Source organism: Malus domestica, chromosome 12, assembly GCF_042453785.1.
Source record: "Malus domestica chromosome 12, GDT2T_hap1".
NCBI lineage: Eukaryota > Viridiplantae > Streptophyta > Magnoliopsida > Rosales > Rosaceae > Malus > Malus domestica.
Window position 1 is genome coordinate 22,815,554 of NC_091672.1, and position 14,119 is coordinate 22,829,672.

Sequence of the window (14,119 nt, forward strand, 5' to 3'; positions counted from 1 at the left end):
GAGTTTGACATCTCCTACCAACCAAAACCAGCCGAAAAAGGTCAAGCAGTAGCAGATTTCATCGCCGACTTCACATATCCTGTTGACATTGCTTCTACACCTGAAGCAGTAGCTTCATTACCATCGGAAGCTCAGAAAGTAGAATCAACGACCTCAGCATGGAGTCTGTATGTTGATGGCTCATCCAACCAACAGGGCTGTGGAGCGGGACTAGTCTTGACTACGCCCGACAAAGTAGCAATGGAGTATGCTCTTCGTTTCAAATTCAAGGCATCAAACAATGAGGCCGAGTATGAAGCCCTTCTAGCAGGATTACGTTTGGCCAAACACCTCGGGGTTAAACAAATTGATATTTTCAGTGACTCCCAATTAGTGGTCAACCAGGTTACCAACAACTTTGATGCTAAGGACAGCTCCATGGCAGCATATCTTGCGCAAACACAACTTTTGCTCAAGCACTTCCACTACCAGATCACCCAAGTTCCTCGAGCGGCAAACAGTCATGCAGACGCCCTGGCTCGCCTCGCCTCAGCTGTGGAAGACAAGATTGGAAGAAAAATTCATGTCGAACTGTTGGCAACACCAAGCACCATGGCCGCAGAAGTATGCAACTTACAACAGGGGGATTGTTGGATCACCCCGATCTATAATTTCCTTGCTCATGGCACCCTCCCAAATGATAAAGTCCAGGCTAAGCAAATTCGATACAAGTCTACCCGCTACCTGATCATCAATGATCAACTCTATAAGCGAGGTTTTAGCCTGCCATACTTAAGGTGTCTTACGCCTGCCGAGGCGGAAATCGTCCTTCGGGAAATACATGAGGGAGTCTGTGGAGATCATGCTGGATCTCGGTCCCTAGCACACAAGACTTTTCGCCAAGGATATTACTGGCCAACACTTCACCAGGATGCCATCAAAGTATCCCGCTCATGTGACAAATGTCAACGATATGCAACTATTCCTCATTCCCCTCCAGAGCCTCTTACTCCTATGATCAGCCCTTGGCCCTTCGCCCAGTGGGGACTTGATTTGATCGGCCCAATGCCGGCAGGGAAGGGCAAAGTCTGTTACGCAGTCGTTGCAGTTGACTACTTCACAAAGTGGGCCGAAGTAGAACCCTTGGCAACCATTACTGAGGCAAAGATAGAAGACTTCGTGTGGAAGAACATCCTTTGTAGATTCGGCATTCCCAATGCGATAGTCACTGACAATGGGCGACAGTTTGACAACAAGAAGTTCAGGTTGTTCTGCTCTAAGTTCAACATCAACTTATGCTTTGCCTCTCCAGCTCATCCCCAGTCTAATGGACAAGTTGAGGCCATCAACAAAATAATCAAGCGCACTTTGAAAACCAGCTTGGACAAAGCTAAAGGCTGTTGGCCAGAATTTGTACCCCAAGTTCTTTGGTCATATCGCACTTCATATCGGACTTCAACAGGAGAAACTCCATTCTCACTTGCCTTTGGCACAGAGGCGGTTGTCCTTGTTGAGCTCGAGCAAGCAACATTCCGAGTCCAGAACTACATTCAAAGTGAAAATGACAAACAACTCACCCTCAACTTGGATTTAGTCGAGGAACACAGAAACCAAGCTCACTTGAGGAATGTCGCCTACAAGCAGCGCATCTCCAACTATTATGACTCTAGGGTCAAGCCTCGTTCTTTCAAAATAGGAGACTGGGTCTTAAAGAAAAGATTACTCTGCGACAGAGTCCCGAGTGAAGGCACACTTAGTCCAAACTGGGATGGACCGTATGAAGTCATTGGCATCAGTCGCCCTGGCTCTTACACACTTAGAAGCTCCGATGGCAAGACCCTTGGCCATCCATGGAACGCTGATCACTTGAAGTACTACTACAAATAGACTCACGATGTACAAGTGTTGAGCTATAGCCGTTCGGCATCCTATGTAATGAAGGCCATTTGGCAATGAATTCAATAAAGAGGTAATTTAGCCAACTCAGCCCTCACTCTTTTACATTCATAGCAAGCGATGCCGGAACCCTTCTCAATCAGAAAGCAATCCGTCTTCCACAGTCACTACAAAACAAGCAAATGAAGACCGTGTCAAGCGACAAAAAAAAAAAAAAAAAAAAAAAAAAAAAAACAGCTTCATCCAAAAAGCTTCACCCGAAAAGCTTCACCTAAAAAGCTTCACCCACAAAGCTTCACCTAAAAAGCTTCACCCAAAAAGCTTCACCCGAAAAGCTTCACCTCCAAAGCTTCACCCACAAAGCTTCACCTAAAAAGCTTCACCCAACAAGCTTCACCCACAAAGCTTCACCTAAAAAGCTTCACCCACAAAGCTTCACCCAAAAAAAAAAAAAAAAAAAAAAAACTTCACCCGAAAAGCTTCACTTAAAAAAGCTTCACCTACAAAGCTTCACCTAAAAAATCTTCACCTAGAAAGCTCCCTCTACATACTTTCACCATCAAAGCTTCACCATCAAAGCTTCACCTAGAAAGCTTCATCTACAAAGCTTCACCATCAAAGCTTCACCTAGAAAGCTTCATCTACAAAGCTTCATCTACAAAGCTTCACCATCAAAGCTTCACCTAGAAAGCTTCAACACCAAAGCTTCACCTACAAAGCTTCAACACAAAACCTTGCTCCAAATAAACAAATTTTGTTCACAAAACCCAAGATGCCCTTGAACTTGTACAAAAACACTTGGGTAAACATAAACATTTTTTGTTTTACACCCACAAGGGCCCAAAATTTTCCTTCTTATTTATTCACTTATATATGTTCCCAAACATATTATAATAGATCCAACAACAAGCCAAAGTCCCAAGTTTCATAATGGACAAAAGTACAAGCAATTCATCAATAATGAAGGTGCTACAAAAATTGGAATCTGCCCCAAAATAGAAATCCAACCCAAGAGACTTTTTCTCTCTCTCCCTCTTCCGCCTCCTTTCATCTATCAAATTTCTGCAACCTCTGCTCTTCTCCAATGGAGCTGAATTTTGGACACCCTATAGTTCTTGAGCATATGAACAACTTTCAAGAAGGAACCATTTCTGTTTGAGCGACGGAAATTAAAGTGTTGAAGCTCCAAACATGATAGTCAGCTTCTTGCAGATTTCGAAGCTGTTGTGATGTTTCGAAGATCTGGAAATATTTAACCGTTAGTTCATCCTGAATTTTTGATATGTTATGAAAGAGTCGATGAGGAACAACTTCAATGAAGAAAGCATGCTGATCTGAGCAAGAGAAAATAGAGTTTCAAAGCTCACAACAAATCTGACGGGTTGACAGAAAAATAATAACCAGTCACTCATCATACCTGGATTTCTGGAGTTATACTGCTCTGAGGGACCTCAAATTTGGATATGTTGTAGTTCACAAGTTAAGGAACAACTTCGATGAAGAAAGTATGTTGATCTGAACAAGAGAAAATGGAGTTTCGAAGCTCACAACAAGTCTGACAGGTTGACAGAAAAATGATGAACAGTCACTCATCATACCTGAATTTCTGGATTTGTACTGCTCCGATGGATCTCAAATTTGGATATGTTGTAGCTGACAAGGTGAGGAACAACTTCGATGAAGAAAGTATGTTGAGATGAACAAGAAAAAATGGAGTTTAGAAGCTCACAACAAGTCTGACGGGTTAACAGAAAATTGATGAACAGTTACTCATCATACCTGAATTTCTGGAGTTGTACTACTCCGATGGATCTCAAATTTGGAGATGTTGTAGTTCACAAGATAAGGAACAACTTTTATGAAGACGACTTTGCGATCTGAGCTATAGAGAATGGTGTTATCTTGCATCCACTCAGGCTGATTAGTGGAAACGAAAAGCAATTCCACCAAAGAAAAGATGAAAAAGAGAGAAAAGCTACTAATTGCACTTGATCTTGTCTAGTCAATAGCATGCAGCATCAAACACACAAAAGTTGGAAATATTTTTAGATAAGGCATATGCGAATGTGTGACATCGAAACAATGATTCGTTACTTTGACAAATTAGTAACAAGCGAGACACCTCATTCAGCAACTCTCTTCGCCTGAAGACTTGGGGGACTCCCACCATATGCTACTGCACCTTAATACTCGGCAGTCTCACAACCACTCAGTGACTTGGATTTTTCAAGTCTCCAACCGAGAAGTTTTCCTCACTCGGGAAATTAAGGGAACACTACCTCAAACTACATGCTTCACTCACAAAGCTTCAACAATACAGGTTTCAACAAAAGCAAAAATTCAAAGAACTTTATGAAGAAGGCTTTGGTGTATTTAACACAATATGTTGAAATGAAGCAAAGCTTATTTATTAATATTTTCGATAAGCCACAAATATGTACATATACATGAGTCAAAATAAACAAACAAAAGGGAGCCTTCACAAAGGTTGCTTAGGGGAAGTCTCAGCAGTCGGTAGAGCCCCAGAAAGAGAAAGCACCGGAGGGTGGTTATCCGGAGCCTCAGTACTTGACAAAACCCCAGAAGGAGGAGGCATTGGAGGTTCATCATTTGAAGCTTCATTACCAGGTACAGCCCCAGAGGACGAAGGCAATAAATGCCTTTGGAACAAACCCACAAACCGCTGATGATCAAGTAAAACCTTACCATCAGATTCCTTCATCTGGTCAAGCTTCCTCTTCATGTTTGTAGCATAGTCATGGGCGAGCCGGTGCAACTGCTTATTCTCATGCTTGAGCCCTCTAATCTCCTGTTTGAGACTCATCACTTCAGCAGCCAATGATTCAACTTGGCGGGTTCTAGCAAATAGGCGTTGGGCCATATTAGACACAGAACCTGCACACTGAACACTAAGAGCCAGAGAGTCCTTAACAGCCAACTCATCAGACCGTTTGGAAAGTAGTCTGTTATCTTTGGGAGTGAGAAGGTTCCTGGCCACCACTGCAGCGGTCATATCATTCTTCATCACAGAATCCCCAACGGTAAGAGGACTAGTAGGGGATATGAAGGATGGGCGCCATATGTTGTCTGGAGAAGGCGTGGCTGTCTCTTCTCCAAGGTTCAGGTCAAAACGACGGTCAGAGGGTCCAGACATTTTCAAATGTGTTGAAGAAGGAAGAGGTCAGACAAATCAAGATCTTAGAAGTGCAAGAAATGAGCTTCTACTGGTAGAGATTCAGGTGTGCTGTGGAACTTAATGCCAGCCTCTATAAAAATCTGCACTCGACGGAGCTTCAAAAATCGAAGAGGCGTTTGCTTTCTCAAAAGCTGGGCTGCTCAGAGACCACGAGGGCCGATCTCAGAAATCGAAGAGGCGTTTGCTTTCTCAAAAGCTGGGTTGCTCAGAGACCACGAGGGCCGATCTCAGAAATCGAAGAAGCACCTGCTTTTTCAGCCTCGTCAGCACCTGTCACATGCACAATCAGCTTTGCGAAAATTACGGGCAATCTGTCGAAGATTTCTGGTGAAGTAAAAAGCACGTGAATCTTACTGTTCAATCACCGCTCTCCATATGCACCATCAACTCCTCGGGTACCACATATAACTTTGTCAAAGATCTCTGACAAAGTTTAGGCACGAGAATTTCGAAGTTCCAGCTACCCTACTATTACCCATAAGGGTAAAGGAACAGCACCACTGCTTGACAACTGGAAAGTCCCTATGTGTGTCGACCTCCGTGTTTTGCGGCAAGACAGGTTGGCAAGAACGTCCAACCTTTACTCACATTCGAGAAAAGACTCCCAACATAATTACTTTCTCAAAAACCGGAGTAGCACCGCTTTCCGAATCTCGAGAGTCAGATCATCGACGGGATTGCTTGTTCGAAAACCGAAGAGGCACAACTCTCAGAACTTCGAGAGCCAGATTTCCTTAGATAAAGCTTGTCTGTAATCTTCACACGTAACATCAGCTTTCCAGATACCACATACCACTTTTTCAAAGTGCTCTGACAAAATTAAAACACGTGAAGCTGGCAGCTCCCACTACATTGCTGTGACCAAGAAGGGTAAAGGAATATCATTACTACTTGTTATTGGGAAATCCCTATATACATTGACCTCCCTCCTCAACGGACAGGCAAACCTGCAAAAATGCTTAACCCTTTCTCGCATTCGAAAAGGCACCCTCAACATAACCTCTCGAAATACTCAGCTTTATTTCCCCCCGATAATACCTCAGCAAATAAGCCACACCAAGAACAAGAGTATCTCATATCATCAGGGTCGAAAGCAAGAGTATCCCATATCATGCTTTCTCCCTATCTTTGTCTTTGTCCTTGTCCACACCTGCAGGACAAGGAGAAAGAGAGCAGTCAGTCGGAACCTGAAATCAAACCTCTAATTTGGAACTGACTGCCTGGAGCCTTTGCCTGGTTGCTTACTTAGCATTGCTCTCGAGTACTCATCCTCAACTGCTGTCAAGGTCACGAATTCCACCGGCAAATACCTCATGACAGTTGATCAGATATTGGCTCTTTACACTGAAGCTGCCAAGCGTGGATGAGTCACTATGAAGGAATGTTCTGAAGGACCATTTAAATGCAAAGGTTGCACACCACTTCTGCCATGCAAAAGATTGAAGCAGAAGGTTCAACGGTGAGCTGAAACAGATCACTACAGCACGACACCTTTCCATACCACATTCATTATTCCGTCAACAGCAAAAGTATCCCATATCATCAAGGTCGAACGTACTCTAGATTTGATGGACTTGTTTTGACCCTCAAATTTTTTAGTCGGCCTTATACTCTGAAGGGCACCAGAAAACCCTCCAGCACAGTTCAAGAATAAGCCTGTGGAAAGTTACTTCTTCAAAAGCAAAAGTATCTCATATCATCTCTTATCCATTTGCTTCTCCTTATCCTGGCAGTTGAATGAGAGACAAGGAGAAGGAGAACAATCAACCGGAAGCCGAAGTCAAACCTTTGATCCTGGGTTGCTTACTTGGAAGTTTGACTGCTTACCTTGTCTGTCACCTCTTTCGGCAGATCTCCTAGCTCGGCGACTTGGGGGACTCCTACTATAGGGTTTGTATCACACTTGACTAAGCCCGAAACTACAACTAAGCTTCAAGTGAAATTGATACATTACCTTGTGCGTCAACATCAGCTAAATACACCATTCCCGGATGGAGGAAAGGTACTTCCAGAGAAGGGCAGATGAAGATCAGACCACACTTCGGTACTTAGAAGTTTCGTGATTACTCAAGGGATTGGATCTTGCAAGTCCCCAACCGAGGAGTTTCCCTTACTCGGGAACTTAGGGGAGCACTGTTTGTACCATACTTGACCAATCCCGAAACTACCGAGCACCGGCCAACGCTATACTGTCAAGGACCCAGAAGAGTTCCCCTCCGACCAGGAGGCCAATCACTACTCGACACGTGTCAAGATTAGAAGCCAATCAGAGCGCAGCACGTGTCGACATCAAGAACCAATCATAACATGACACATGTCAATGTGACAAAGCTACAAGTTTTTCTATAAATAGGGGTCATTCCCCCACAATATTGGCTAATGTCATTTTGTGTTAAATCATTCACAAGAACTCACTAAATTGAGAGCTTGATCCTTTGTACTTGTGTAAGCCCTTCACTACTAATAAGAACTCCTCTACTCCGTGGACGTAGCCAATCTGGGTGAACCACGTACATCCTGTGTTTGCTTCTCTGTCTCTATTCATTTACGTACTTATCCTCACTAGTGACGGAAGCAACCAAACGAGAAATAAGAAATATTTTTTATACTACTATTTTTGTGGTTGAGTCAAACGACATCGTATTTTATACTTTTCTAACGTTTTGTTTGTTTTGTTTATTTTGTCTTTGTGGTTTAGTGAAACTCAGAGATAATGTTTTAAAAACGACTATTATTATTTCTAAAGCAACCTAATCAACTATTATTTGTAACCCTCTTATTTGGTCTCATTTTTCTGTCAAACGATTCAAACTAGATTTCTTTGTATTTTCTTCCTATAATTTCAAAATTTTTACTGGTTACCTTGCTCTCACTTAGTTGTATTATACACTTTTTTTTTATTCTTTCTATTAAATTTAACGTGTCTTGCAATTTTGTGAAGATTATTTCAATTGCCCATGTTATGAGTTCGAATTTTTTTCTCAAAACATATATGAAATTAAGGCCTTCTCTCACAAAGAATTATGGCTCTGCCACTGAACCCTTTCACGGTAAGAAAAATGTTTTGTGGACTTTATTAAATTAGAAAACACTTTTTAATGATCGAATTTGCTATTATGATTATTCTGATAGTTTTTTTTTTTGAAAAAGTCTAAATTTTCAGTTGTGTTGTAAAATCGACTGTGGGTGCAGTGGAATAAATGAAACAAGACACAAAATTTACGAGGTTCCTCTACAGTCAGTGTGACTGGAGCACGTCCTCGGGGCAGCAGTGGTGCTTTCATTATAATTTGAAATAATAGGAGTACAAAGATAACTCTCTCTATTATCTCCTCTCATCTTCCTCTATTCTCTCTCTTCCTCTTCCTTCCTTCCTCTCTTTCTTTCCCGTGAACTCCCCTCACTTCAATCCTCTTCTTCCTTTATATAAACAAAAGAAAGCACTATTCACTTTACAAATTTTCCACAAATGAATAGTGAAAATACTGTGCATAAATAGTAACAAACTATTCATGTGGACCATCCACACACTATTTACAACACTCCCCCTTGGATGGCCACAAGTCTTCGATTGACTCGTTAAAACCTTGATCTGTCTTGGATGCTCCCCCTGATGAGTATCTCCCCCTGATTTCAAATCATTTAGGTTGATCGTTGATCGTTCTGATTTAGTCTCTTAGTAAGAAGAGTTGCTGAAAGAGTTGCTTTACTTATTGTTAACTTTCCACAGGCTTTTTCTTGAATTGGGTTGTAGGACTTTCTGCTAGACTAGCATCCAAATGTCTGAATTTACTCCTTTTATCTGGAGCGAAATTTGATTCAAGAGTAGTGAACACTTGATATTGAATCGGACTTGTGATTTCTTCAAGGACCTTCGAGGCTTGATCTTGAATGAAATTGGACCATGAGGAGCTTCATGTGGCAAGTGATCTTCAGTTTTGTCAGGGATGAATCAGCACGCGTTTGTTGCGCTTGTCTCCACATGCTTCAATGTATCATTTTCACTTTCCTTACTTGCTCCCCTTGCTTAAGTAGTATTTTCCCTGCTTTTCCCCCATGCATGTGTGGCATCTTCTCCGGCAGTATTTGCCCTCTGATGCCGGAGTGGAGTGCAACCCTTGCATTTGGATGGTTCATCACTTCTTGGTGACTGGAGACCTAGCTCCAACCGTTGAAGATGACTACTCGAGAGCAACACTAGGTAAGCAATCAGGAAAGGTTCCAGGCAGTCGGTTCCTTACCGGGAGTTTGAGTGGAGGTTCCGACATATTGCTTTCTTTATCCTTGTTTTCGCAGGCAAGAACAAGGACAAAGGAAATGACAGGGAGATTGCATGATATGAGATAATCTTGCTCTGGTCCCTGAAGATATGTGATAATCTTGCTCTGGTGTGACATGTTTGAAGAGGTATTCTCGGAGAGGAAGAAAACTGAGTATTTCGAGATGCTATGTTGAAGATGCATTCTCGGAGATGAGGAAGAGTTAGGTATTCTTGCAGTGTTGCGGGTCTGCCTTGTTATGGAGAACAGAGGTCGACATATATAGAGATTTCTCAATAGCAAGTGGTGGTGCTGTGCTTTTACTCTTGTCAGCAACTGTGGTGTAAATAGAACAGTAAGATTTACGCGTTTTCAACTTTGTCAGAGATCTTTGACAAAATTGCACGCGACATCTGAAAAAGCTGGGATTACGTCTGAAAAATGCCAACGAACTTTATGCAGGAAAATCTGGCTTTTGAAATTCGGAGAGCGGTGCCTCTTCGATCTTTGAACGAGTGGCTCTGCTGCCTCTTCTTTTATAGAGACATCAATTGTGTTCAAGAGTATGCTCAGAAAGTTGCTGCCTGTAGAAATTTCCTCTATCTTGCACTTCTGAAATTTTATTTGACCTCTGTTTTTCCTTCATCATTTCTGAAAAATGATTTGCCCATCTAACATTTTCTTAGATTTGAGTCTTAGGAGTGATACAGACGAGCAGCGTCAGGATAATATATGGCGCCCGTCCTTCTTATCTTCTAATGGTCCTCTTACGGTTGGGGACTCTGTGATGAAGAATAACATAACCGCTACTGTGGTAGCTAGGAATCTTCTCACTCCAAGGGATAACAAGATCCTTTTAGAACGGTCTGAAGAGTCGGCCGTTCAAGACTCCTTGGCTCTCAGTGTTCAATGTGCTGGCTCTGTGTCCAATATGGGCCAACGCCTACTTGCTCAAACTCGCCAAGTTGAATCATTGATGGCAGAGGTGGCAAGTCTTAAACAAGAGATCAGAGGGCTCAAGCACGAGAATAGGGTGTTACACGTGCTTGCAAATAGTTACTCTACGAGCATGAAAAGAAAGCTCGTCCAACTGCAGGAATCCGAAAGTCGGATTCAAAGTGATCACCAGAGGTTCGTTGCTAGATTCCGAAAGCAACTGATGCCTTTCCCTTCTGGTGTTTTGCTAAGTACTGGGGTGCCACATGATCAATCTCTAGTGCCTCCCCCTTCTGGGGTACTTCCGAGTACTGAGGCTTCACATGAGCAACCTTTGTGAAGGCTCCATCCTGTTTGTTTGTTTTAACTCATGTGTATGTATATATCTGTAATTTCTTGGAGATATTAATAAATAAGCTTTATTTCATTCAATGTATTGTGCCAAATACAATAAAACATATACTTCACTAAGATGTGGTACTTCTGGACCAAATATTAATTTATCTTTGCCCTCATGAAGATAAATGATTATTCTTAGTGTCTTCATCATATGAGTATTCAACTCATAATCTTCAATCCATATGGTTCTTTTAATATCATAAATATCATGGATAAGATTCGTGTTGGTAGATTGTTCGATCTGTAGCTCGAGACAATAATTCCTTCAACACTTTATAATTTGTTCTAGACTTTTCAGGAGTCCCAATTTAATATCATCAACTCTTCAAGAGTTCTAATTTAATGTCATTGACTCTTGCAAGAGATTTTAGTATGTTGCAACAATATTATAATGATAGTACTCACTAAGGCAATTTATATCATTCATTGGTATTGAGTACATATTTTATGTTTTACCCTTCAGGGGCTTACTTCAAGCAATTTGAATCCTTCAAGGGTTTTCTACACTTCATGACACATTTTCCTTTGGAATTTATACAGAGCAATTTGCTCCCATGTATACTTGAGGGATTTACTTATGGAGATATAATGTGGGCGACTCACAACCCTTCGTATATAATTCTCCATTCATATGAACTCGTTTACAACCTTGTGTCATATCATGTGAGTGTATTTCACTGTATTACAAATGCCCAATGTAACCTCCTGGGTTCAACATCTTTTGGCTATTTGTATTGTATTCAAATATATATATATGTTCATTTGCCCACGTTCTTACAAAATTGTAATGGAATTGCCTTTCTCCATTTTGGCCAATAATTTTTCTTTTGTCGACGAACAAAAGAACGTGACTCAATATTAACACAGCTCATTGATGAATTTAGTAGCTACTTGTAAAAACCAAAATTACCATTGGTTATCATCAATCCGTGATCCCATATTCTCATGTGCATGCGCACGCATAAAAGCTTTTCATTTCTTTGGATATCCATTGCCTCTTCAAGGGCATGACGCTATCTCTTCCAGGATAGTCATAATTTAGAGAATGTGGATCATAACCTCCTCTTGAGCGTTATAGAGCTTGGATTTTAATCTCCACTTCCGGGAGTTGAGTCATTGGAACCTATATGTCTATTATGCTCCATGTATGAGACATCAACATTCCCATGTCTGCGGATTGTCCTATCTGGGACGTGTATCCATGCGGTGACTGTCATGCTTCTGGCATGCAACAGTTATGCTTCGGGAATGCAATAGTTCAGTAGTGCCATATTATTCTTCTTTCGAATAACTAAACCTTTTGAGTCTAAAAATCTGCCACGCTTCAGGCGTGCAACAGATAAATCATTTACTGTCTCATTATTTTATCCAACAGAGACATCAATTCTTGTAGGCACATTTGCAGTAAGTATATATGATTTCATCACTTTCGTTGCATCATTCAATTATTCATATTTCATTTTCTCATTGATTGCTTCGTGAATCAAAATAAGACAAATTCTCTTCGTTCTTCTGGAACGGTCTTTTTTCATCATTATTTTGGAATGATATTTTCTCATCGTTCTTCTGGAACGATATTATTTTCTCCCCCTAATGGTAGGAAAATTGTCTTATCAAAATGACAGTCCGCAAACCATGCGGTAAACATATCCCCAATCAAGAATTCCAAATATTGAATGATAGATGGTGTTTAGCATCAATGCCTAATCTGCAATGATGCCTCATTTCAGTACGTTGTGGCAGTCTTACAGGCACATAGACAACACAACAAAAAACTCGTAAATGTATAATGTTTGGTTGGTTCCCAAACTCGAGTTGTACTGAGAAGTATTGATGGTTGATAACATATCTCAACCGAATTAATAATGCATCATGTAAAGTTTACATGTCCCCATGTAGAAAACTGGCAATTTCGTTTTCATGAGCAGAGCGTTGGTAATCAATTTCACCCACTTAATAAATGCTTCTGCTAAACCATTTTGAGTATGGACATGAGGAACTTCTGGTCCTTATTAAATAGTCTATGGATTGAGACTTTTATGACCTTTATTATAATTAAGTTAAGGCACTGTGGCACTTCAAACTTAAGGTACTTATCAAGAAACTTCATGTCCGATCTTGAGGATCTAGGGACTTCATGTTTGATCTTTTTGCATGATGGAACTTCGGGTCCAATCATTTTATGTGATGAGGATCAAGAAACTGCAGGTTCTGATCTAATCAAGGAATCTGGGTCCTTGTTATACTCATCGTAACAAAAGATAAGTACAATAAATAAATTAAAGCAATAGGCTGGAATTTCAGCCATAGTAAATAAATTGAACAATAAATAAATTAAGGCTTGTGACAAGGGCTTTAATTCAGCACCATTCACATAAATCAAAACTTAAAGCAGTAGGCGGTAAAACCGTCCATGATAAATAAATTGTTTTAAAGTAAATAGAACTTGTGACATGGGCTTTAAACCAACACCATGCACATAAATATCAAAGCTTTAAAGCAAAGGGTAATAATTCTACCCACTGTAAATAAATTGCTTTAAATAAATAGAACTTGTGAAAGTGTTTTAAGCCAACACCATTCACATAAATAAATATATAAATATTTTCTTCTTTCTTTTCAGACGGTGTAACACCATCCAAAAACCTTTACCTTTATTTTATTTTATTATTTTCTTATTCAATCACATGCTACAACATTCCAACAACTTTTGTTTTTATTTCTTTTATTTTACATGGTGCAACGCACCTTTCTAAATCATTGGCCCCATTTCCCCTTTTCTTTGTCTATCTCTACCAGTCTCGAAATTCAGTACCAGCTGGGTTGTTGTGGGGGTTACACAAAACCAATTCAATCCAAAAAGGCTACCAGAGACTGGCGTTGTTCTTGCATGGCCCAAAAAACATGGCATCGCAAAGCAAGAACCTCTCCATATAGACATAGATGACAGTGAGGTTGACGAAGGCACAAGAGAGGGAGGCCTGTGTGGAGTCAGTCATGCCATCACCATCTCAGACAACTGAGGATTCATGGAGGTCCTCGAGATCCATTGAGAACGACACGATCTGGGTTTCCAAGTCTAATGAGATTCTTCTGGATCTCTGGAAACCAGTTGTCAGGTATGAGTTTTCTTATCTCGTGACGACTTCAGGTCGTTGGAAATTTCAATTCGCACCGAAAATCGGTGAGGCGCTTCTGGCGCGGTGGGAGAAACGAAAAATGGACATACCTTTGCTTGTTTTGCTGCACCTTTGTTTGTCTGTAAGATCTCTCCATCTTTCTTGTCCACGAGAGAAAAAATAGATTGCAGGTCTAGCAGGGATAAGGATTAGCACATCAATAGTTAGAGTGATAAAAGAAAAGTGATAAAAGAAAGGTTGATGGATTTTTGTGACAAGATGATCTTCCCTGTTTGACATGTCTGGCTTGCCGTCTCTACTCTGTGAGATTTTAG

The 14,119-nt window shown here is 40.9% G+C and overlaps 1 long non-coding RNA gene across 1 annotated transcript; it reads right to left on the minus strand.

Annotated features, from left to right (window-relative positions):
• Window positions 1-13,434: 13,434 nt before the first annotated feature.
• On the minus strand, window positions 13,435-14,119 carry LOC103423469 (uncharacterized). The gene is made up of 2 exons (XR_527608.4): window positions 13,895-14,119; window positions 13,435-13,766 (listed from the first exon to the last, which is right to left on the minus strand). It is a non-coding gene; the product is annotated as an uncharacterized lncRNA (long non-coding RNA).